At 38.8% G+C, this 25,248-nt stretch overlaps 1 pseudogene; it reads right to left on the bottom strand.

The window, feature by feature from the left end:
* Positions 1 to 824: 824 nt before the first annotated feature.
* Positions 825 to 2,081, bottom strand: LOC119538334 (annotated as a pseudogene).
* Positions 2,082 to 25,248: the final 23,167 nt, after the last annotated feature.

Genomic DNA, 25,248 nt, shown 5'->3' with positions numbered 1-25,248 from the left:
TATTTTTTCTGGTATTAGTATAGCTACCCCAGCTCTTTTTTGGTTATTGTTTGTGAGCAAAATCTTTTTCTAGCCTTTCACTTTCAGCCCATTTGTTGACTTGCATCTAAGTTGAGTCTCTTTTAGACTGCATATAGGTGGATCATATTTTTTAAATCTATTCTGACACTCTGGGTCTTTTGATTGGGAAATTTAATCCATTAACATTCAGTATTATTACTGTAAATGCAGTACTTACTTCAAACCTTTTATCTTTTGGCTTTTATATGTCATATCTTATTTTTGTCTCTCCTTTTAGCCTTTCAGTTACTCTTACTGATAGTCTCCATTTGTAGGCTCTCCTCCAAGCCTCTCTATCCTGTCCTTTCAGCCTGCATAACTCCCTTTAGTATTTCTTGTAAGGCAGGACTCTTGTTAATAAACTCTCTCAGATGCTGTTTATATGTGATTACTTTAAACTCTCCCTTATTTTTTTTTTCTTAAGAGGACTTGACTTGTGGAAGAAGAACTTTAATTGCTGTTGCAAAAAATATCTGTATGAAGTAGAAAGTGGTTTCAATAACAGTAGAGAATAGAGTCTAGAAACTGGAGGTAATTGGATGTAAAATTCAGGCAGCAATTTAATAGAACAGTCCCAGATGGTTAGGCTGAGGCCAGTGCCTAATGAGGACGAAAGCCTTGTCTGTGGGGAATTTTGGATGATACCTGGAGAAATATTATACTATGCATAAACCAAATTGAATTGTTTTCACAAGTTTTGTAAAGTTTCATGCAGTAAAAGGGTTTTTCTGTATGCAGTCAGTTTCATAGCAAGAGTGGCATAGAATGCCTAAACACAGAAGAACGCATTCATGCAAGATATCTAATTCCTTGATATAATAATGCATATGACAATTCAAAGTGATTACACTATGATTACAACTAGGGCTTCCTGCAACTACGAGGTAGTGGTTATGGAAAACATGGCCCCCGGTATCAATATCTAGAAAGCAGCCACCACCTTCTTCTATGTGTGTTCTTTTTTTCCATTTTTTCTTCATTTTTCTTAATCAACTCTGCTGTTGTTGCTGATTCTTAGCAAAGCTGATAAAAACAGAGTTGTAATTATTGAACACAGCACTCTGACAATCAAGACGTTTAAAACCTTCAATCTTCTGTGGTGAAGAAAGCCCTGTGCAACATTTAGATCTCTGATATACAAACAAGGTGGTCACAGATTTCCCTGGCTTGAAGACTTCCACAATTCTCCTGATCAAGTCATCATAGGATGTCTGACTTAAGTTTGTTTCAAAGCTAACATAAGAAAATTCTGATTCTGGAGTGATGTGAATAGTCTAATAAGTTCCATCTGATTTCATTCCATTCATCGAATACCCACAAGGATTGAACAGTATAGCATCAATGACAGAACCTGGTATCAGGTCACAAATTCCACTTTCACGAGTGACATCCTTTGCAGTAACACCATCTTTCATGTAGAACTGGTCCATAACTGCTGGGTCAAGCTCACTTATCAGAATTTCCAAGGTTTGATCTGGCTAACTGATTACATGACTCTGGGAAATCCAGAGTGTATAAGTACCAACAGTCAGAATTCATCTGTCCCATACAATATGCTGCTCCATTTGGGAAAATTGCCTTAAGAAACTATATTTCTTCCTGGAAATTCTGGTGTGTGTTCCCTTGGTGAGAAGGCTTCATGAAATTCTTACAAGAATAAAAGAAGCTTTGAATTGAGTCAAACCCACTCTAATCCCTAGCAAGCTTCAACAGGGGAACCAGTGCTTTCAGTAAGAGGGTGGTACCATGTCTTCAAAATGAAACATCTCTTGGACACAAACATGCTACTCTCACTGAGTACATAAGCTTCCTGCTTGTAAGTTTTTGTCACACTTCTGATTGAACATTGCACATCCTTCAAAAGTATGTCCCACTCAGATCTTGGGATGGTGCGAAGATCCCCAGATCCTTGGTTTGCGTTGGGCTGCTGCTGGGAGAACCAAACCTCCAGTAGCTTCTTGGTCCCTTTGAGAAAATGTGCAGTTTCCATCACTGTGAGACTAGTGAACAACCAGCAACCACAGAAAGCCGACTAAATTAAATCATTTCTCCCGCCACTGTGGATTGTTCCAGCTGTGTTACTAAAGTTCAGGTTCATTTTTTTTTTTTTGCTATAATTTTATATTAACTTTTTTTTTAGAAAAAGGACTAATAAAATTTTCCCAGCTTTTTTGTGAACGAAAGTTGAACGTGAGTCTGTTGGAAATAAGAGGCAGATAGAGTTCAGTCTCTTGTAGTCCACTGCTTCCCTGTATAGAGAGTAGAGCGAGCGCTAGCTAGTGTTGCTGGCCATATCGTGTAAGCCTCTCCCTCATTTTTTTTTTTAATCATCATTTTATTGAGATATATTCACATACCACGCAGTCATACAAAACAAATCGTACTTTCGATTGTTTACAGTACCATTACATAGTTGTACATTCATCACCTAAATCAATCCCTGACACCTTCATTAGCACACACACAAAAATAACAAGAATAATAATTAGAGTGAAAAAGAGCAATTGAAGTAAAAAAGAACACTGGGTACCTTTGTCTGTTTGTTTCCTTCCCCTGTTTTTCTACTCATCCATCCATAAACTAGACAAAGTGGAGTGTGGTCCTTATGGCTTTCCCAATCCCATTGTCACCCCTCATAAGCTACATTTTTATGCAATTGTCTTCGAGATTCATGGGTTCTGGGTTGTAGTTTGATAGTTTTAGGTATCCACCACCAGCTACCCCAATTCTTTAGAACCTAAAAAGGGTTGTCTAAAGTGTGCATAAGAGTGCCCTCCAGAGTGACCTCTCGGCTCGTTTTGGAATCTCTCTGCCACTGAAGCTTATTTCATTTCCTTTCACATCCCCCTTTTGGTCAAGAAGATGTTCTCCGTCCCACGATGCCGGGTCTACATTCCTCCCCGGGAGTCATATTCTGTGTTGCCAGGGAGATTCACTCCCCTGTCTCCCTCATTTTTGAATGACAGTTTTGCAGGAGAAAGATTTCTTTGCCAGCAATTTTTCTCTCTTTCAGTACCTTAAAAATATCATACCACCATGGTTTCTGATGAGAAATTAGCACTTAATCTTAATCGCAGTTCCCTGGTAAGTGACAAATTACTTTTCTCTTAATGCTTTCAGAATCTCTGTTTAACTTTGGCAGTTGACAATCCTGATTAGTATGTGTCTTGGACAGGTTTATTGGGGTTTATAATGTTTGGAGTGCTTTGTGCTTCTTATACTTGTATCCTTATGTCTTTTATAAGAGGTGGGGAATTTTGGGCCATTATTTCCTCAAATATTTTTCTGCCCCTTTTCCCTTCTCTTCTCCTTCTGGGACACCCATAATGCACATGGCACTTTGTGTTTTCATTCAGTTCCCTGAGACCCTGCTCAAAATTTTCCATTATTTGTCTATTTGTTCTTTTTTCTGTTTTATTTTGGATGTCCTATCTTTTAGGTCACTGCTCCTTTCTTCTGCCTGTTCGAATCTGCTGTGGTATGCCTCTAGCATATTTTTAATCTCATCTACTGTGTCCCACAGTTTTGAAAGACATTTTTGCCAGATATAAAATTCTTGTTTAGCAATTATTTTCTTTCAGTACTTAAAGTATTTGTCCCACTACCTTCTTACCTCCATGGCTTGATGAGGAATTGGTAGTTAATGTTATCGGAGCTTCCTTGTGCATAACATGTTGCTTCTGTCTTGCAACTTTCGGCGTTCTCTCTATCTTTGGCATTCAACCATTTGATTATAATGTGTCTAGATATGGATCGTTGTTTATCCTTTTAGAGGATTATGGGCTTCTTGAATGTGTATATTCATATCTTTTGCTAAATTTGGGAGTTTTCTGCCATTAATTCTTCAAGTATTCCTTCTGCTCCTGTTCCGCTGTCAGAATGCAAAATACCAGAAATGGATTGGCTTCTATAAAGGTGGTTTATTAGGTTACAGATTTGTAGTTCTAAGGCCAAAGAAGTGTTCAAACTAAGGCGTCAACAAGAGAGTACTTTCAGTGAAGAAAGGAACCCCAGATGCCATCAGCCTGTCACATGAGAAGGCACATGTTGACATTTGCTGGTCCTTCTCTCCCAGGCTCTGATTTCAAAGTGGCTTTCTCTAAAATGTGTCTGGGCGTTTTCTTTCTAAGTGTCTCTCAGAGCTCTCTTCAAAATGTCTCTGCCTTTTATCCTCTCATAGAAGATGGCATTAAACTAATTAAGACCCACCTTGAATGGGTGTGATCACACCTCCATGGAAATAATCTAATCAAAAGTTCCCACCCACAATTGGGTGGGTCACATCTCCAAGGAAACAGCCCAATCAGAAGATCCCATCCACAATAAGTCTGCACCCCCCAGAGTGGATCAAAAAACATAGTCTTTCCTTGGGGTACACAGCAGTCTCAAACCGGCACATTCCACCCTCTGAACCCTAGAAAGACATTTTCTTTCCAAAAGCAAAATACATTTATTCCATTACAATATCATAAAAGCCTTAAATCATTTCAGTAACAATATTAAGTACAAAGGCTTTTCAAAATCAGTTACAGGCATGGTTGTCATAAGGCAAAATTCTCCTCTGGCTGTGGATCTGTGAAACTTAAAACAATTTATCTGCTTCCAATATACAAAGGAGGCACAGTCATAGTATAAATGTTCCCATTGCCAGAGGGAGAATTTGAAAGGAAAACAGGAGTTATGGGACCGAAACAGTTCCTAAAACCCACAGGGCAAATTCCGTTAGATTTCAAAGTCTGAGAGTCATCTATAGAATGATGTTTTATCCTCAGGGCTTGAGAGAGCGGCAGTCCCACAATTTCCAAAGGCTTATGCAGTGGCCTTGCTTGCTCCAAATGCTGGAGTGATTGCTCCAACATATCCAAGTATTGTGGAGACTACCTTGTTTCTCTCCTCCACCCTCCTCAAACATCTGGGTGGCACCCAGACTCTCTGCCATCTCCAGGGCACAAACTCAACCCCTTCAGAACAGTGAGGTGGTGACCAGGCTCTCCCAATCCCTGGGAAATGTGCTCCACCCTCTTTGAACTCCAGGGCAAACTCACATGCAGGAGTGGGTCCACTCTTCTGCCCTGAGGTGTCTTGACTCCAGAACTCAGCTTCTGTGGTTCTGCCTTTGAAGAAATTTTTCCTTTAATCTGTCCTTTTTAGTCCAGTCTGGCAATGGATTCCTTTTTACAGATCTTGCAAAACATTTGTTGGCTTAGCATACAGGGGTCAAAACCATCAGACAATAGGACTTTCAATGCCTCCTTCCTGGATAACTCCATCTCCAATCCTGACTTGTACTGAAATGGCTGGTTGGTTCCAGGTTTCACTAAATCCTCACATGGGGCACTATCCTCTGGGGTCTCACTTTATGGAAGCCCAGAATTTTCCAGACCATCAATTTCTGGTTGCTTTGTACCCAAGAGTTTCATTCCCAGCTTATTTCTTTCCTCTAGGATTTTACTATAAGCTGTGTTTTCCACATTTAGTTTTGAAATCTCTTCAGCTAAGTATCCCAGCTCATTGCTTTCTAATTCCACCTTCCATCCGACAGCAGGACTCAGTTTTGCTAATTCTCTACCACTTTAAAACAAGGATCACCTTTCTTCCAGTTTGCAATGATGCATTCATTATTTCTGTCTAAGACCTCATCGGAAGTATCTTTAGAGTCCATATTTCTATCAACAGTCTCTTCAAAGCAATCTAAGCCTGTTGTGTCAAGCTGCTCACATTTCTTCCAGAATCTTCTCTTATCCATTTAAAAAGCCATTCTAACATGTTTGGTATTTGCAAACTTAGCAACAGCCCACTTCTCTGGTACCAAAATCTGTTCTGGTTTGCTAAAGCTGCTGGAATGAAAAATACAAGAAATGGATTGGTTTTTTTAAAGGTGGTGTATTAGGTTACAAATTTATAGTTCTACGGCCATAAAAGTGTCCAAACTAAGGCATCAACATGTCAATGGCATCTGGGGTTCCTCTTTCACATCGGAAGGCAATGGCAACATCTGTTTGTCCTTCTCTCCCAGGCTCCCATTTCAAAATGGCTTTCTCCAAAATGTCTCTGGGTGTCTTCTCTCTAAGCATCTCTCTGAGCTCTCTTCAAAATGTCTCTGCCTTTTTATCCTGTCATACAGGATGCCAGTAACGTAATTAAGACCCACCTTGAATGGGCATGGTCACACCTCCATGTAAATAATCTAATCAAGAGGTCCCACCCACAGTTGGGTGGGTCATATCTCCATGGAAGCAACCCAATCAAAAGATCCCACCCATTGTATGGTATGTGAATATATCTCAATAAAATTGAGTAAAAAAAAGATCCCACCCATGATAAGTCTGCACCCATCAGAGTGGATCATAAGAATAGTCTTTCCTGGAGTACACAGTTGTCTCAAACCAGTGCAGCCCCTTTCTCTCCTTCTTCTCCTTCTGGGACTCTGTTAGTGTTAGTATTGTAATCTTGATTGTGTCCCTCAGATCACTTAGGTTTTGTTCATTTTTCTTCATTCTTTTTCCTTTCTCTCCTCAGTCTGAATAATTTCAGTTGCCTTATTTTCAAGTTCAGCAACTTTTTTTCTCCCAGCTCCAATCTTTTGTTGAATTCCTCTCTGGATTTTTTTTTTTTTTTTTTTTTTTTCAGTTATTGTGGTCTTTGACTCCAGTATTTCTGTTTGGTTCCTTCTTGTAATTTCTATCTCTGTATAGAGATTCTCTTTTTGTTTATATTTTGCTTTCCTGTTATCTTTTATTTCTTTGTCTTTGTTTTCCTTTAGTTCTTTGAGCTTACTGAATATTATTTTTTAAAGTCTTTGTCTGGTATATCCAAAGCCTTGTCTTCTTTATTGATGAATTCTGAATTTTTATCTTGTTCCTCTGGGTGGGCCAGCATTTCCTATTTGTCTTGTAAGCTTTTGTTGCATATCACACATTTTAATATTTTAATGTGTTAACTCTGGATTTTAAACCCTGAGTTTTCTGTTCCTAATGATGTAGCCAGCTAGTGATATGGTAAGACAAACAAACCAAAGCAAAAACATCTTTCGCAGGCTTTGCATATTGTGTCTGTGTTGGTTGGTGCTCTCCTTCAGAGTTTAGTCTTCCTACCAAAGAATCTGAAGATCAGCATGAGGCAAAAACATAGGGTTCTCTCCAGTCTTTTCTGAACATGTGTCTTGTCCTGAGCATGTTCTCATAGTCTTAGGAATTCCCACATTTACAGGACTCCAAATGCTTCCTGTTTTTCCTGTGAAATAGACTTTCTTCCCCATCCAGAGTGCTCTGCTGTATGTCTGAAAGTCAGGAATGCTTTGTCCCAGGCTGCTCTGGTTTGATTTTTCCTTATGGTGATTTAGCAGTCTGCAAGTTGCTTCTGTGATCAGGGCAAGTTCTGGGATGGTGAGCCAGATACTAGTGTTCTGGTTCAGTCTATCAGGCTGCCACCAGATAGATTAACACAGTTAAAATACAAGCATCCCTGTACACATAGGGGTATTCTGCTCCCTCTGCAACAGGGTCAGGGACCACACTGAGAACACAGGCTGTCTCCACACCAAGTCAGAAATGGCACCATGAGTTTTTCCTAGCATTTCAAAGTTACTTTTTCTTGATTTGGTGTTTTCCCTGCCACTGTAATCCCTTAACTGTGTTCCAGCGCTTTGAGGAAGATGGCTCTGCCAGGTTTTGCTAGTTGCTGAAAGATTCTGTAGGGCAGCAGAACCCCTGAGCACCTCACACTGTCATCTTGGTCAGCTGCTTTTAATTGTAATTTAAATAGCAATTATTCATTGCCTGTCCTTGGGGGTTATATATTTATTTAATGAATGCTTTTACTTCTCACACATTTTTTCATACTTTAGGCCATAAGAAAAGCAGATTTATTTCTTTATAGTGACATCTTTAATACCCCCAGAATTCTGAAGCTGAGAGGAGCAGGCTTGCCATGTACAGCCTTTATAGCCTCCACCCCTACCACAAATTTCTTAAACTCACAAGTAGTATTCTTGAAACCTGAGAAAACTAAAATATTTCAGTTTTCTGAAACGGGAAAGGATCATGATTTATTGAAATTATTAACCAGAGGAAACCCATGAGGTCATTTAACACTAAGTCCAGATTTGGATCCAATTTTTAAGAATGAGCACTGCTTCTGATGGAACTAAGCATCTTCTCCAGGAAAGGAGTCATGCAAAGCTCAGTTTGCTCAAGTGAGAGCAGGGCAGGTGAAAAATGTAAATTGTATTTACTGGGTTCCTACAAGGTTATTAAAATATTTGGCTAAATATAATTGAAAATCACAGTATTTTCACATACAACATTTGGAATGAGCTGATTGCTCTTTATCTACCTCTTAAATGGATAGTACAGCTAGCTCCCTGAGAGATACTCATGGCACCTGGCTTTAGACTCTTTGCAAATTCATGACTAAGTGTGACACAATTTATTGAAGGATCAATTTTGCTAAATGGTGGTTAGCCTAAAATATTTGATATTATAAAAACTACATTATGAATAGAATGCAACATTTGTGTATGTATTTTAAAGATAAAACAGGAAATTTTTTGTTTGCAGTGCCATCATCATCCCTTCAACCCCTGATGAAATTTTCCTTGGAATTGTTTGGGAATTCCTTGGAATTGTTTGGGAAAATTTGAGATGCTCTATGTTGACCTCAGTCAGAGCTCACTGAATAACCAGGAGGAAAGCTATATGACTGGCTGTGGCTTTATTTTGGTCTTGATTATTCTAGTTCTCTTCTTTCTCTTTCTCTTCCCCCTAAATATGCTAGCAACAAAAAAGACCTCATCCAAAGCTTATGCTTTTAAAAGTTGCCTCCTTTCTTAGGCTGTACTTGACACCTTCAGTAGTGCCAAGCAGTTATAAACTCTCTTTCTTTTTTTCCCTATTGTCTATAAATACCTAAGTATTGTGAATGAGGCCCATGGCTTTAGACCATGCTGGTTATCTTTATGGGATTTCCTTTTTCTGAAAGTGCCAATTGCCCCCACTTCTCACCCTCCCTCCATGATATATTATAAGGCAGAAAGGAAATATAAGCCCACTGAGGGAAAACAGAAAGACACTTACAGACTTCTCATTAGGCTCTAGGAAATCAAAAGGCAGTGTCCAGGAAGAGAAAATAGGGAGTAGACACCTATCTTTGGACAGATTTATGTTTACCTTATCCACTGAAGATGTTATTTATGAGGAATATGCAGTAAGGCTGGTAGAGAGTGAACAAAGCACATGATTATGGACTTGACTCTAAGCCCTGTCATTAAATACAGCACAAATCATATTCCCATCCAACCACACAGTAACTTAATGTTGTGTCTTGAGAGGTGGCAATTAACACATACCAGTACTGGGGAGAAGTTTTAAATTAAACAGATGTGATGTGTATTAATGGCCTAATGTGACATCAAAGGAGTGGTTTGTAATTATTTTCTTTCTTTCTCCAAATGGACTTTGATCTGACTCACTCTCTCATCTTGCCAGGATTAGTGTGATATCTAAAGGTTCAGTGCTAGAAATGGACTGCCCGTTATGGACTTGCTCTGTGGCTGCAGCTGTTAGTTACTGAACCCAAATTCCTGCTTAGAGATGGGTCCATTATCAGTTCTACTTAAAACCAAACAAAGCAAAACAAACCCAGGAAATGTTTAGGATATTGTACCAACAAATATCAAGTATAAAACTACTTTTAAAAGGCCGTTTCTGTTGTTTCATTTTATGGCTGCTATTTTTTCAAATATTTCAACATTTAAGAAATAAAAAGCTTATGGTATAAAATAATACTTGAAAATAGAATGTGTTGAGTATATTAGTAAAATATTAAAACAAAACAAAATATAATAATTTGATTATTTATTTTTTATTTTTTATTGAGATTGTTCACATACCATACAATTATCCAACGATCCAAAGTATGCAATCAGGTGCCCCCAGTATAATCATAGAGCTGTGCATCCATCACCACAATTTTTTTCAATTTTTAGAACATTTTCATTACTCCAGAAAAGAAATAAAGACAAAAAAAGGAAACCCAAATCCTCCCATACCCCTAACCATCCCCCCTCCATTGTTGACTAATAATATTGGTACGGTACCTTTGTTAATGTTGAAAGATCATTAAAATACTACCAACTGTAGTATATAGTTTGCAATAGGTGTTTTTTTCCCCATATGCCCCTCTATTATTAACTTCTGGTTATAGTGTGATGCATTTGTTCTGGTTCATGAAAGAGATTTCTAATATTTGTACAGTTAATCACAGACATTGCCCACCACAAGGTTCACTGTTTTATACATTCCCATATTTTAACCTCCAACTTTCCTTCTGGTGACATACGTGACTCTGAGCTTCCCCTTTCCACCACATTCACGCACCATTCAGCACTGTTAGTTATTCTCACAACTTGCCATCATCATCTCTGTCCATTTCTAAACATTTAAGTTCAAACTAGTTGAACATTCTGCTCATAATAAGCAACTGCTTCCCATTCTTTAGCCTCATTCTATATCGTGGTAACTTATATTTTGTGTCTATAAGTTTACATATTATAATTAGTTAATATCAGTGAGACTCTGCAATATTTGTCCTTATGTGTCTGACTTATTTCATTCAATATAGTACCCTCAAGATTTCTTCATCAACCCATTTTTTATAAGACAATTTTGTTCACACATCATACATTCCTTCCTAGGTAAACAGTTGATGGTTCCCTGTATAGTCACGTATTTATGTATTCACCACCATCACCACTATCTATAGAAGGACATCTCCATTTCTTCCACAAAGCAGGAGGAAGAGTCAAAGAAGGTAGAGAGACAAAAGAAAGAGAAAAAAAAACATGGCAGCTGGGAAGCAACAAAAAGGAAAGATGGCATTAAACTAAAGTAGAATAAAGAGTCAGACAACATCACCAATGCCAAGAGTCCCATACCTCTCCCTTATGTCCCTCTCTTACATGCATTTAGCTTTGGTATATTGCCTTTGTTACATGAAAGGAAGCATAATACAATGTTTCTGTTATAGTCTCTAGTTTGCATTGATTGTATTTCCCCCCAATACCTCCCTGTTTTTAACACCTCGCAAGGTTGGCATTCATTTGTTCTCTCTTATGAGAAAAAAATATATATTTGTACATTTTATCACAATTGTTGGGCACTCTAGGTTTCACTGAGTTATCCAGTCCCAGTCTTTGTCTTTCATCTTTCCTTCTGGTGTCATCCTTGTTCAGTGCACTTACATTGCTGTGTTACCATCACCCAAAATTGTGTTCCAAACCTCTCACTCCTGTCTTTTCCTATCTGTCTGTAGTGCTTTCTTTAATATTCCCTGTAGAGCAGGTATCTTGTTCACAAACTCTGTCACTGTCTATTTGCCAGAGAATATTTTAAACTCTCCCTCATATTTGAAGGGCAGTTTTGCCAAATACAAGATTCTTGGTTGGCGGTTTTTCCTCTTTCAGTATCTTAAATGTATCACCCCACTTCCTTCTTGCCTCCATGGTTTCTGCTGAGAAATCCACATATAGTCTTATCGAGCTTCCTTTGAATGTGATGGAGTGCTTTTGTCTTGCTGCTTTCAGGATTCTCTCTTTATCTTTGATGTTTTTATAAGCTGATTATTAAGTGTCTTGGAGTAGGCCTGTTCAGATCTATTCTTTTTGGGGTATGCTGCACTTCTTGGATCTGTAATTTTATGTCTTTCATAAGAGATGGGAAATTTTTGTTGATTATTTCCTCTATTATTGCTTCTGCCCCTTTTGCCTTCTCTTCTCCTTCTGGGACACCAATGACATGTACATTTCTGCATTTCATTGCGTCCTTAAGTACCCAGAGATGTTTCTCATATTTTTCCATTCTTTTCTCTATCTGTTCTTTTGTGTGTAGGCTTTCAGGTGCCTTGTTTTCCAGTTCCTGAGTGTTTTCTTCTGCCTCTTGAGATCTGCTGTTCTATGTCTCCATTGTGTCTTTCATCTCTTGTGTTGTGCCTTTCATTTCCATTGATTCTGCTAGTTGCTTTTTCGAACTTTTGATTTCTGCCTTATGTACGCCCAGTGTTTTCATTATACGCTTCATCTCTTTTGCCATATCTTCCCTAAAATTTTGAATTGATTTAGCATTAGTTGTTTCAATTCCTATATCTCAGTTGAAGTGTAAGTTTGTTCCTTTGACTGGACTGCACCTTCGTTTTTCTTAGTGTAGGTTGTAGTTTTCTGTTGTCTAGGCATCTGGTTTCCTTGGTTACCCTAATCAGGTTTTCCCAGACCAGAACTGGCTCAGGTCTCAGAAGGAGGAAATATTCAACACCAGGTTTCCCTGAGAGTGTGTCTTAGAAGATTGACATACCCTGTGATGCCTCAGGTTGCTGTGCTTTTCTCAACCTGCCCAGCAGGTGCCACCTGTCAGCCTGTTGCTCCCAACTGGTGTAAGGAGGTGTGGCCCCTTTAATTCTCAGCTTAAGTTGTTTCTGGTTTGATTGTTTTCCCCCAGGCCCTGGGGTTTGGTTCTGAATGGAAGGCTGATAGTAGAGCTGGGCAGCATCTCTTTCCTCTTAGGGAAGATACACACCCCAGGGAGTTTTCATTTGCATTTCAATAGGTTCTTTGTCTCTCTGACTCTGCTGTCTTCACCCTTGTCTAGGTCTGAGCCTGCAAACTGAAAATGGTTGAGGCTTTCTCCACTGCAGGGCACTGCAAACTGAAAATGGCTGAGGTTTTCTCCACTGAGCCACTCAGGTTGAGAGACAGAAAAAGGGACAGATAGCCCCCTTTTAGGGTCAGTCCACGGTCCCCAGTTTCACCTATCAGCCAGAGAGAGCACCTGGTCCTCTGGGCTCCCCCTCCCAGGAAAGAGAAGTCCCCTGGCTCTTCAAGGTCAGTCATCACTAAAAGCCTCTGTCTGCTTTTTGGGATTTGCAGCTTGCATTGATCAGTTCACATTTGTTAATTAAAACCCCACTTGGAGCTGGGCTCAGCTTTATTTGCTTATTCAGAGAGTGCTGCTCTCTATCACAGCGAGGCTTTGCAGTTTGGGCTGCCGTGGGGGAGGGGACTCCCAGCTCAGGTCTCCAGTTTCTACTCACAGATACCATGCTGTGATCTCAGGCATTCCTCCCAATCCAGGTTGGTGCACAATGTGTGGACCGTCACGGTTGTCCCCCAGCAGTTATTCCAGATCATTTACTAGTTGTTCCTAGTTGTTTATTAGCTTCTCTGGGCGGGGGGGTGGGACTAACTAAGTTCTGCTCCTCTCTATGCTGCCATCTTCTTCCATCCAATAATTTGATTTTAAATATTTTCTTATTATCTACTGTTCTACTCAGTGCAAATAAATTAAGAAAAAAGGGTTAAAAATATACCTTAGGCCAGTAAATAAAATCAAGACTTGAATGTTCTTCCTCTCTCTCTTATTCTTTTTTATTGTTATTATGTTGTTATTAGAGCAGTTGTAAGTTTACAAAAAATCATGCAGAAAGTAGTGTTCTCATATAACCCCTTCTCAAATGCAATTTTCCCTATTGTTAACATTTTGCATTAGTGTAGTACCTTTGTTACAATTGATGAAACATTATTATTATAATTCTATTAATTAGAGCCCATGATTTACATTAGGGTTACCCTTTGTGTTGTAGAGTTTTTTATGGGTTTTTTTTTTTTTTGGTAACTTATGTATAATCTAAAATTTCTCATTTTATCCACTTTCAAATATACTATACAGGGGTGTTAAATACATTCCTATAGTTGTGCCTCTGTCATCATCCTCCATTGTCAAAACTTTTCCAGTAGAGAGTGATGTCATCAACATGGTGATTCAAGACATCCCCTAGAAATGTCTTCCCTCAGAGTCAGCTAATTAAAGGACAAAACCCACTTGCTTAGAATTTTCGATGATGATAGAGATTGGAGAGGGACTTCACAAATGCTGAATCGAGCAGAAAGAAAAAGAATCTATAAGAGCAGGTAGGAAATTTCTATCCCAGACCTGCTAGTTTGTACCCCTCCCTCACATTCAGCCTGCTCAGCCTGAGAGTCGCACAGAGACAACATGGCTCAGGGCCCTCCCACTGTGGACACAGACTATAGAGCCACTCACAGCATAAAGTTAGAACGCCTCACATATCCACACATAAGCACTCAAGTCCTCAGAGACTCAGGGCAGAACACAAGCTTCTACATTGTGCTGCATAGCAAAGGGCCCCCAGGGATAGAAAAAAAAAAGAGAGAGAGAGAGACCACAGCAGAACTGTTGGTAAGAGATGCACTTACTTAATCCAGTTTCTGGTGGCTGGACAACCTAAATGCACAATGGAGTTTTCTGGAATGACCCACCTTTTCTGGATTGATCCCATTTGGCTCCCTGAGTCAGGATACCATAATGGGGAAGAAAACAGGGTCAGAAAAGTCTCACAGGAAAAAAAAATCCTCACAGCAGTTAAACTGAACTGCTGTAAGACTGGACTGTATCAGAATGGAAAAGTATAAGGAAAAGGGGATACTGAGTGATGAGGGGAATTTAAACAAATCATAGAAACTGGGGAGAAAATTCTGCACAAAACCAAACAGAACAGATCAAGATTCTCAAGAGAAGGAATAGAGGAAACGAAGCTTTCTCCTGGGGGATAAACAATTGCACAAAAAGTACAGTCTTAAAAATTGTACCACATACCAGGACAAGAATCAGATAAAGAAGAGCTGAGAAAATCTGAACAGTTAAACATGGGCTAATCTGAATGTCTAGAATAAATTGAACTAAGCATCAAAGAAGCCTTAACACAAAGCCAATTAACCAAAAAATCCTAGACAAGAGGGAGAAACTGACTTACACCATTAGTAAATCAAGATTAATCAGATGCCCAGACAGCAGGAAAAAAAAAGTGACAAGCCATACCAAGAAACAGGAAGATATGGCTCAGTCAAAGGAACAAATGAAATCTCTAAAGGAGACAAAGAATTGGAACAATTCATCAAAAGTGTTCAAACAAATCTAAATCAATTCAAGATGAAGGAAATATGGATAAATAGCAAATGTATATTAAGAAGACAATGTGTGGGCATAAAGAAGAATTTGAAAGTATTAAAAGAAACATAATAGAAATTATGGGGATGAAAGGCACAATGATAAAGATTAAAAGTACACTAGAGGCATACAACAGCAAATTTGAACAGGCAGAAGAAAGACTCAGCAAACTAGAAGACAGGAAAATTGAAATCATACAACCAGAAGAACAAGTAGAGAAGAGAATAGAAAAAATTAAGCAGTGTCTCAGGGATTTGAGTGATCGCAAAAAGCACACAAACATGCGTTCTAGAAGGAGAAGAGAAGGGTGTTCTGGTTTGCTAATGTTGCCATTATGCAAAATACCAGAAATGGACTGGCTTTTATAAAGGGGGTTTATTTGGTTACAAACTTACAGTCTAAAGGCCGTGAAACTGTCCAGATTAAGGCATCAACACAAGTATACCTTCACCAAAGGAAGGCCAATGGCATCCAGAAAACCTCTGTTAGCTTAGAAGGCGTGTGGCTGGTGTCTACCGATCCTGGGTTGTGTTTCAGCTCCTCTCTCAACTCCTGTGTGTTCTTCAAAATGTTGCTCTTGGGGCATTTTGTCCTCTCTTAGCTTCTCTGGAGTAAACACTGGGCTAGCATCCTTAAAGTGTCAGTAAAAGTCTGCTTTCAGCGGCTGTCTCCAAAATGTTTCTCTGAGCTGCTCTCCAAAATGTTACTCTCAGCTGCTCGGAGGTTCTTCTGTTTGTGAGCTTTTTTACAGGACTGCAGTGATTAAATCAAGATCCCCCTGAATGGGCAGTCTTGGAAATCACTCCATGGAAATCAATCAAACATTACACCCACAGTTGATTGAGTCACATCTCCATAGAAACAATCAAAAGATTCCAACCTAATCAACACTAATACATCTGCTCCCACAAGGTTGCATTCAAGAACATGGTGTTTTGGGAGACATAATATATCCAAACTGGTACAAAGGGGAAAGGGGCAGAAAGAATATATGAGGAAATAGTGACTGAAAATTTCCCAACCTTTATGAAAGACATATACATACATGTCCAAGAAGCTCGACTACTACAAACAGAATAAATTGTAGTAGACCTATTTCAAGACAAATACTAGTCAAAATGTCAAATGCCAAAGATAAAGAGAAAATTCTGAAATCAGCAAGAGAAAAGCTATTCATCACATACAGGGGAACCTCAATTTCTCATCAGAAACCATGGAGGGAAGAAGGCAGTGGTATGATACATTTAAGGTACTGTTTCGGTTTGCTATGGCTGCCAGAATGCAATGTACCAGAAATGGGTTGGCTTTTAACAATGGGGATTTATTAAGTTACATGTTACAACTCTAAGACCATGAAAATATCCAAGTTAAGGCATCAAGAAGAGGATACCTTCTCAGAGGAAAGGCTGCTGGCATCCAGGGTTCCTGTCACATGAGAAGGCGCAGATTGATTTCTGCTTGTCCTTCTTTGCTGGGCACTGGTTTCAAAATGGCTTTCTCCTGGGCATTTTCTTCCTTAGCTTCTCTTAACTCTCTCCGAAATATCTCTGCCTTTTATCTCTCATCGAGGACTCCAGCAAGGGGATTAAGACCCACCTTGAATGGGTAGGGTCACATCTCCATGAAAATAACCCAATCACAAGGTCCCACCCACAATAGGTCTGTCCTCACAAGATTGGATTAAAAGAACATAGGCTTTTCTGGGGTACATAACAGTACCAAACCAGGTACTGAAGGAGAAAAACTGCCAGTCTAAAATTCTTTATCTGGCAAAACTGTCCTTCAAAACTGAGGGAGAGTTTTAATATTTAAAACATGAGAGCACGCATCAACAAAAGACATACCCTACAAGAATTACTAAAAGGAGCATTTCAGGTTGCTAGGAAAAAACAGGAGAGAATAGTTTGGAGTAGGGTGAAGAGATGAAGCTCTTCAATAGGGGTAACTAAAAGGGTAAACGCAAACCCAATAGTATGGTATCCTTAACATGCAGTTATATTCTTTAATTCCTATAAGAGTCAGAAGGCAATTGAACAAGAAAAAAGCATATTCCCTGATAATGGACATGTAAAATATAAACAGGTAAAGTGGGACAAAAACAACATGAGAAGGAGAAACAGGAAGAAGGAAGCAGAGAACATGTATGCGCTTTGTTCCAGTTTGCTAATGCTGCCAGAATGCAAAATACCAGAAATGGATTGGCTTTTTTTTTTTTTTTTTTTTGCTATTTAGACTGTTTTTATTTTATTTTTTTTTCTCAACTGTGGAAACATATATACAGGCTAAATCTTCCCATTCCACCCTCTCCCTAGCATTCCATTAGTGGGATTAATCACATTTAGAATGTTGTAATGCTATCACCTTCCCACCCTCCATTGCTAGAAATTTCTCTTCACCTCAAACAGCAACCCTACACTCATTTCTTAACCCCCATTGCCCCTTCCCCCATTTCTCTTTGATACCAGCTTAATTTCTATAGGCCATATGAACTATGTTCCTATACTCCTCCATTCCCCCACCTTTATATAGTTCTTGTCAAAAATTACGTATTTTACATAGAGTTGAAAACCACTGATTTGTCCTTAAGAGTTTGTGTATTTTATATCATGTAGGAAGTAAATAGTGGGGTTACAATTCAAAAAATTATTGAATTCTATTTGTATTCCCTTGTGGTTGGAGTATGTGCTTTGAATATATTCAATTTTCTGTTTTCTTCTTAAATTTATTGAGGCTGATTTTATGTCCCAGCCTATGGTCCCTTCTGGAGAAAGATCCATGATCCCTAGAGAAAAATGAGTGTCCTGGTGATTTGGGATGTAAGGTTCTATATATGTCTGTTAAAATTCTCTGTATCTCTTTCTACTTTCTTTGTTTCTCTGTTGGTAGGGCTCTCTTTAGTATCTGGAATAGGGCAGGTCTTTTATTGGCAAACTTTCTCAGCATTTGTTTGTCTGTGAAAAATTTAAGCTCTCCCTCAACTTTGAAGGAGAGTTTTGCTGGATAAAGTATTCTTGGTTGGAAATTTTTCTCTCTCAGGATTTTAAATATGTCATGCCACTGCCTTCTCGTCTCCATGGTGGCCACTGAGTAGTCACAACTTAGTCTTATGTTGTTTCCTTTGTATGTGGTGAATTGCTTTTCTCTTGCTGCTTTCAGAACTTGCTCCTTCTCTTCAGTATTTGAGAGTCTGATCAGAATATGTCTCAGAGTGGGTTTATTTGGATTTATTCTATTTGGAGTTCACTGGGCATTTATGCTTTGTGTATTTATATTGTGTAGAAGGTTTGGGAATTTTTCCCCAACAATTTCTTTGAATATGCTTTCTAGACCTTTACCCTTCTCTTCCCCTTCTGGGACACCAGTGAGTCTTAAGTTTGGACGTTTTGTTTTATCTATCGTATCCCTGAGATCCGTTTCGATTTTTTCGATTTTTTTTATTTTTTTCTCCATTCTTTCTTTTGTTTTTTCATTTTCTGTTCTGTGGACTTCTAGGAGTTTGAGTCTTTGTTCAACTTCCTCTGATCTTGTATTGTGAATATCCAGAATCTTTTTAATTTGACCAACAGTTTCTTTTATTTCCATAAGATCTTCTATTTTTTTATTTACTCTTGCAATGTCTTCTTTATGCTCTTCTAGGGTCTTCTTTATGTCGCTTATATCCTGGGCCATGGTCTTCTTCATGCCCTTTAAATCCTTTGCCACGTTTTCATTCCTCAATTGTAGTTCTTTGATTAATTGAGCCAAGTACTGTGTGTCTTCTGATATTTTGATATGGGTGTTTGGACTTGGGTTCTCCATATTGTCCAGTTTTATCATATGCATTGAGATTTTCTGTTGTTTCTGGCCTCCTGGCATCTGCTTTGCTTGACAGGGCTCTTTCAAGTTGTTAAAAAAAAAAAAAAAAAAAATGCCCATCTAATTTTTCAGAAACACAAGTTGGTGGTGTACACTTTCTCTAACTAACCAGCAGGTGGCGTCTGTGAGTTACCTATACCCTTCAAGTCAGTTCTCCCCAACCTTGTCCCTGCAGTGTGTGGGGAAATGATTCTTGTGGAGTTCAGTTGGTGAACTCAGTTTGGGTGTGTTGCTAGAGCCGTCCGCCTGAATAGGGGCGTGTGTCCGGGTGGCCAGGGAGGAAGGACAGCTTTAAAATTCAAATAACCCAGGTTCCCGGAGATTCAAGGCCGCTGCAAGGGTCTAAGCCTTCATTTCGTATTCGTCCCAGACCCTCTCTCTCGCTGACCCACAAACCACTGGACTTGGCTCAGTGTCCCTGGGTTTTCCGAGCAGGCTCTCTTTCTCAGCTGTGGTCTTCCAGGACCTCTGCTGAGGGAATGCTGTGCTACGTCACAACTGTGCGCTGTCCCTCAAGGGAAGCCCCAGGCCGCCGTGGCGTGCTGGGGCGCTCTCAGCCTGACACAAAAATGGTTGAACGGGGCGTCTCAGCCCCCCCTCTTCACACAGTTCCTCCTTCCCAGCTCTGAGACAACTGGCGCAGCTCTGGGCTGTGGGCATGGCCCCGGGCAGGAGTTTATCCAGCCCTCTGGGGATCCAGCTACAAGCCGTGGGGCTTCTCCCTCCCTCCGGCTCTCTCCTGCACTCCCCCGGTCCCGAGGGTATCTGCCGCAAGCTATCCTCCATGGCCGACACCGAGAGGCCTGCTCGGCTCACTCCTGTCATGTTTCGCTGCACAGTTTCCACCATCTCAACTGCAGCCGCTCCTGGGTTTTTCCCTTTTTTTTTTCCTTTTTAAAAGAACCAGTCTGTCTCCAACCACCAACCCCTGGCTTCCCCACACCGCAGCACGGCTGTGGGTCTTCCAGCCGGCCTACTCACTCGTTTCAGAACGCAGACTCCTGGTTTCACCAAGTATACAACCCCTGTGGTACAAGGAGTCCTCATCCAACTGGCGCTTTGCTGAAATTGGTACTCTGGGTCACCTTCTGGTTTTTATCTAGTATTTTTCACGGAGATGTTTTTTGTCCTGTCTCACCTAGCCGCCATCTTAGGTTCTCTCCAGATTGGCTTTTATAAAGGGGATTTATTTGCTTACAAAGTTACAGTCTTAAGACCATTAAGAGTCCAAGGTAAGGCATCAACGATAGGGTACCTTCATCGAAGGAAGGCCAGTGGCGCCAAGGAAAACCTCTGTAAGCTTGGAAGCCACATGGCTGGCATCTGCTGATTCCAGGTTGTGTTCTAGCTCCTCTCACAGTTCCTGTGGGTTCTTCAAAACATTCCTCTTGGGGTGTTTGTCCTCTCTTAGTTTCTCTGTAGCAAAAGTCTGCTTTCAATGGCCACCTTCAAAATGTCTCTCTAAGTTGAAGCAAGCTCATTCTGTCTGAGCTCTTACATAGGGCTCTAGTAAACTAATCAAGGCCCATGCTGAATGGGTGGGGCCATGCTTCCATGGAAATTGTCTAATCAGAGTTATCACCTATAGCTGGGTAGGTCACATCTCCATGGAAACAACATAATCGATAGGTTCCAACTTAATCAACACTAATAAGCCTGCCCCCACAAGATTGCATCAAAGAACATGGCATTTTGAGGGGACGTAATATAGCCGAACTGGCACACTATTAAACTTAAGTGGTTCTTTTCAAATTAGTAGGTTATAGATATAGGTTGTATAATATAAACCCCAGGGTAACCACAAACTAAGTATTTAAAATGTATGGTAACACAAATGAGACTGGTACAAATGATGTACCAGATACATCAAAAAAAAAAATCAACTATACAGAAAAGGAGGTTGCAATAAAGGTAAAGAGAGACAAAAACAAAAACAGATAAAAATCAAAGGACAAAATGATTGAAGCAAGTACTGCCTTCACAATAATAACACTGAATGTTACTAGATTAAACTTCCCAATCACCAGACACAAATTGGTAGAATGGATTAAAAAACATGATCAAACTGTATGTTGTTTGCAATACGCAAAGACACAAATAGGTTGAAAGTGAAAGGATGGTAAAAGATACTCCATGCAAATATCCTAAAAAGAGCTAGGGTAGCTTTACTAATATCACAGAAAATAGGATGCTGTTATGAGACAAGGAAGGACATTATATATAATAAAAGGGGCAATCCACCAAGAAGAAATAACAATCATAAATATCTATGCATCTAACCATGGTGCCTCAAACTACATGAGGCAGACACTGGCAAAACTGAAGGGAGAAATAGGTATCTCTACAATAACAGAACTTGAATAATGTAATAAATGAACTAGACTTAACAGACATATACAGAACATTGTACCCCAAGACAACAGGATATCCATTATTCTCAAGTGTCCTTGGATCATTCTCCGGGATGGACTACATGTTGTGTCAGAAAACAAGGCTCAATAAATTTAAAAAGACTGAAATTAACAAAGCATCTTCCCTGATCATAATGGAATGAAGCTGGAAACCAATATCAGGCAGAGAACAGGAAAATTTAAAAATATGTAGATGTTAAACAGCACACTCTTAAACAATCAGTGGGTCAAAGAACAAATTGCAGGATAAATCAGTAAATATCAAAATTAAACTTTTGTACATCAAAGGACTCTATCATGGAAGTGAAAAGACAACGTACTCAATGGGAGAAAATATTTGGAAAGCACATATATGATAAAGGTTTAATGTCTAGAATATATATGTATATATGTATGTATTCACTACAACTCAATAAAATGACAATTTTAAAAATTGGTAGATTTGAATAGACATTTCTGCCAAGAGGATACACAAATGGCTGAAAAGCACATGAAAAGATGCTCCACATCATTAGCTATTAGGAAAATGCAAATCAAAACCATGAGAGATCATTTCACACCCACTAGAATGGCTACTATTTAAAAAAAAAAACAAAATTACAAGTGTTGGAGAGGATGTGGGGAAATAAGAATACTAATTCATTGCTGCTGGGAATGTAAGATGGTGCAGTTGCTGGAGAAGAGAGTTCGGCAGTTCCTCAGGAAGCTAAGTATCAAATTATCATATGACCTGGCAATCCCACTACTAGGTATATACCCAAAATTATTGAAAGCAGATATTTGCACACCAGTGTTCATAGCGGCATTATTCACAATTGCCAAAAGATGGAAACAACCCAAGCGTCCATCGATCAGTGAATGGATAAACCAAATGTAGTAAGTACGTACAGTGGAATATTATTCTGTAAAAAGGAATGAAGTCTTGATACCTGTGACAACATGGATGAACTTTGAAGACATTATGCTTAGTGAGATAAGTCCAACTCAAAAGGACAAATATTGTATGATCTCTCTGCTATGAGATAATTTGAATCAGCAAACCCATAGAGTTAGAATCTAGAATATTGGTTACCAGGGCCTAGAATCTAGAGTTGGAATCCAGATGTTGGTTGGGGGTAGAAACGGGGAGTTCATGCTTAATTTGTAGAGAATTTCTATTTGGGTTGATTGTAAAGTTTTGGAAATGGATGGTGGTGATGATAGCACATTATTGTGAGTGTAATTAATAGTACTGATTTATAAATGTGCATATGGTTCAAAGAGGAAATTTTAGGTCATATACATGTTACTAGAATGAATAATTAAAAGATAAAGCATAGGACTATAGAACACAGTGAACCCAGTTGTAAACAATGGACTATAGTTAATACTGCCAGTATAAAATTGTTCTTTCATGAATTATAACAAATGTACCAAACTAATACATGGTGTTAATAATCGGAAGATATATGGGGAAAATATATACCTAATATAAACTATGGACTATAGTTAATGGTATAATTTTAATATTCTTTCATCAGTTGTTAACAAGTATATTACGGTAATGCAAAGTGTCAACAGTAGGGGTATATGGAAATGCTGTAATTTTTACACGATTTTTCTGTAACCTACACAACATTCTGTGTGTGTGTGTGTGTGTGTGTGTAAACTTTTCCACCACCCTAAACAGAAACTCCATACCAATTAAATCCCACTCCCACCCCACCTGGCCCCTGATAACCTGTCTTCTAGTTCTGACCTTTTGAATTTGCATATTCTGCTTATTTCATGTAAGTGAAGTCATACAGTAGTCATCCTTTTCTGTCTGAGTTATTTTTCTTGATATGATGTCTTTGAGGTTCATCCATGTTGTAGCATGCATCAGAACATCAGTACTTTTACAGTCAAATACTATTCCATTGTATGTATATACCACATTTTCTATTCATCTGTACATGGACACTTGGGTGGCTTCCATTTTTTGACCATTGTGAATAATGCCACTGTGTGAAAATCAATGTGTAATGGGACTGTATTGACTATTTGAGTCCCTGCTTTCAATTCTTTTGGGTGTATAACTAGAAGTGGATACTGGTTCATATGATAATTCTACATTTAACTTTCTGAGGAATTGCCAACTGTTTTCCACGGTAGCTGTACCATTTTAACATTACCACAAACAATGTATAAGGATTCCTATTCCTCCACACCCTCTCTAACACTTGTTATTTTCCATTTTTTTAAATTGTTGCCATTTTGTTGGGTGTGAAATGGTATGTTACTGTGGTATTGATATGGATTTCCCTAATGGCTAATGATGTTGTGCTTCTTTTTATGTGCTTTTCATTCATTTGCATATCTTCGTTGGAGAAATGTTTATTCAAGACTTTTCCCATTTTTTATTTGGGTTGTTTGTCTTTTTGTTGTTGAGTTGTAGGAATTCTTTATATATTCTGAATATTATACCCTTATCAGATAATGTGGTTTCCAAGTATCTTTTCCCATTCTGTAGGCTGTCTTTTACTTTCTTGATAGAGTCCTTGAAGCCCAAAGTTTTAATTTTTATGAGGTCTCATTCATCTGTTTTTTATTTTGTTACTTATACTTTTGGTATCAAGTTTAACAAACCATTGCCCCCATTTCATTTCTGATTTTAGTTATATACATCTTCTCTCTTTTTCTGTATTAGTTTGGCTAAAGATTTGTTGATTTTATTGATCCTTTCAAAGAACTAACTTTTGGTTTCATTGATTCTACGGTTCTTTTATTCTCTATATCATTTATCTCCACTCTGGTCTTTATTTCCTTCCTTCTGCCCACTATGGGTATAGTTGTACTTCTTTTTCTAGTTTCACCAAGTATGAGATTAAGTCCCTGATATGAGATCTTTTTTAAAACTGTAAGTTTTGGTATGTTGTATTTTCATTTTCATTCTTAAGATACTTCCTGGTTTCCCTCGTGATTTCTTCTTTGACTCATTGATTAAGAATATATTGTTTAATTTTGTGGATTTATTGATTTCTACTTTCATTCCATTGTGGTCAAAGATGAGTTGTATGGTGTGAATCATTTAAAAAAATTTTATAACTGCAATTTTATTGAGACATGTTCACACACCATATAATCCATCCAAAGTGTACAATCAGTGGCTCATAGTGTCATCATATAGTTGTGCATTCATCACCACAATCAATTTTGGAACATTTTCATTACTTCAAAAAAAAAGAAAAATAAATTTAAAAAAATTAAAAAAGAACACCCAAAACATCTCATACCCCTCATTTCCCTTGTTTCTTTTTTTTATCTTCATTTTTTTGAGATATATTCACATACCACGCAGTTATACAAAACAAATCATACATTTGATTGTTCACAGTACCATTACGTAGTTGTACATTCATCACCTAAATCAATCCCTGACACCTTCATTAACACACACAAAAATAACAAGAATAATAATTAAAGTGAAAAAGAGCAACTGAAGTAAAAAAGAACACTGGGTACCTTTGTCTGTTTGTTTGTTTGTTTCCTTCCCCTATTTTTCTACTTATCCATCCATAAACTAGACAAAGTGGAGTGTGGTCCTTATGGCTTTCCCAATCCCATTGTCACCCCTCATAAGCTACATTTTTATACAATTGTCTTCGAGATTCATGGGTTCTGGGTTGTAGTTTGATAGTTTCAGGTATCCACCACCAGCTACCCCAATTCTTTAGAACCTAAAAAGGGTTGTCTAAAGTGTGTGTAAGAGTGCCCACCAGAGTGACCTCTCGGCTCCTTTTGGAATCTCTCTGCCACTGAAGCTTATTTCATTTCCTTTCACATCCCCCTTTTGGTCAAGAAGATGTTCTCCGTCCCACGATGCCAGGTCTACATTCCTCCCCGGGAGTCATATTCCACGTTGCCAGGGAGATTCACTCCCCTGGGTG

Source organism: Choloepus didactylus, chromosome 6 (genome assembly GCF_015220235.1).
Source record: "Choloepus didactylus isolate mChoDid1 chromosome 6, mChoDid1.pri, whole genome shotgun sequence".
NCBI lineage: Eukaryota > Metazoa > Chordata > Mammalia > Pilosa > Megalonychidae > Choloepus > Choloepus didactylus.
Note: the sequence above shows the minus strand (reverse complement) of the source record. Positions and strands in the feature narration are given on the sequence as shown.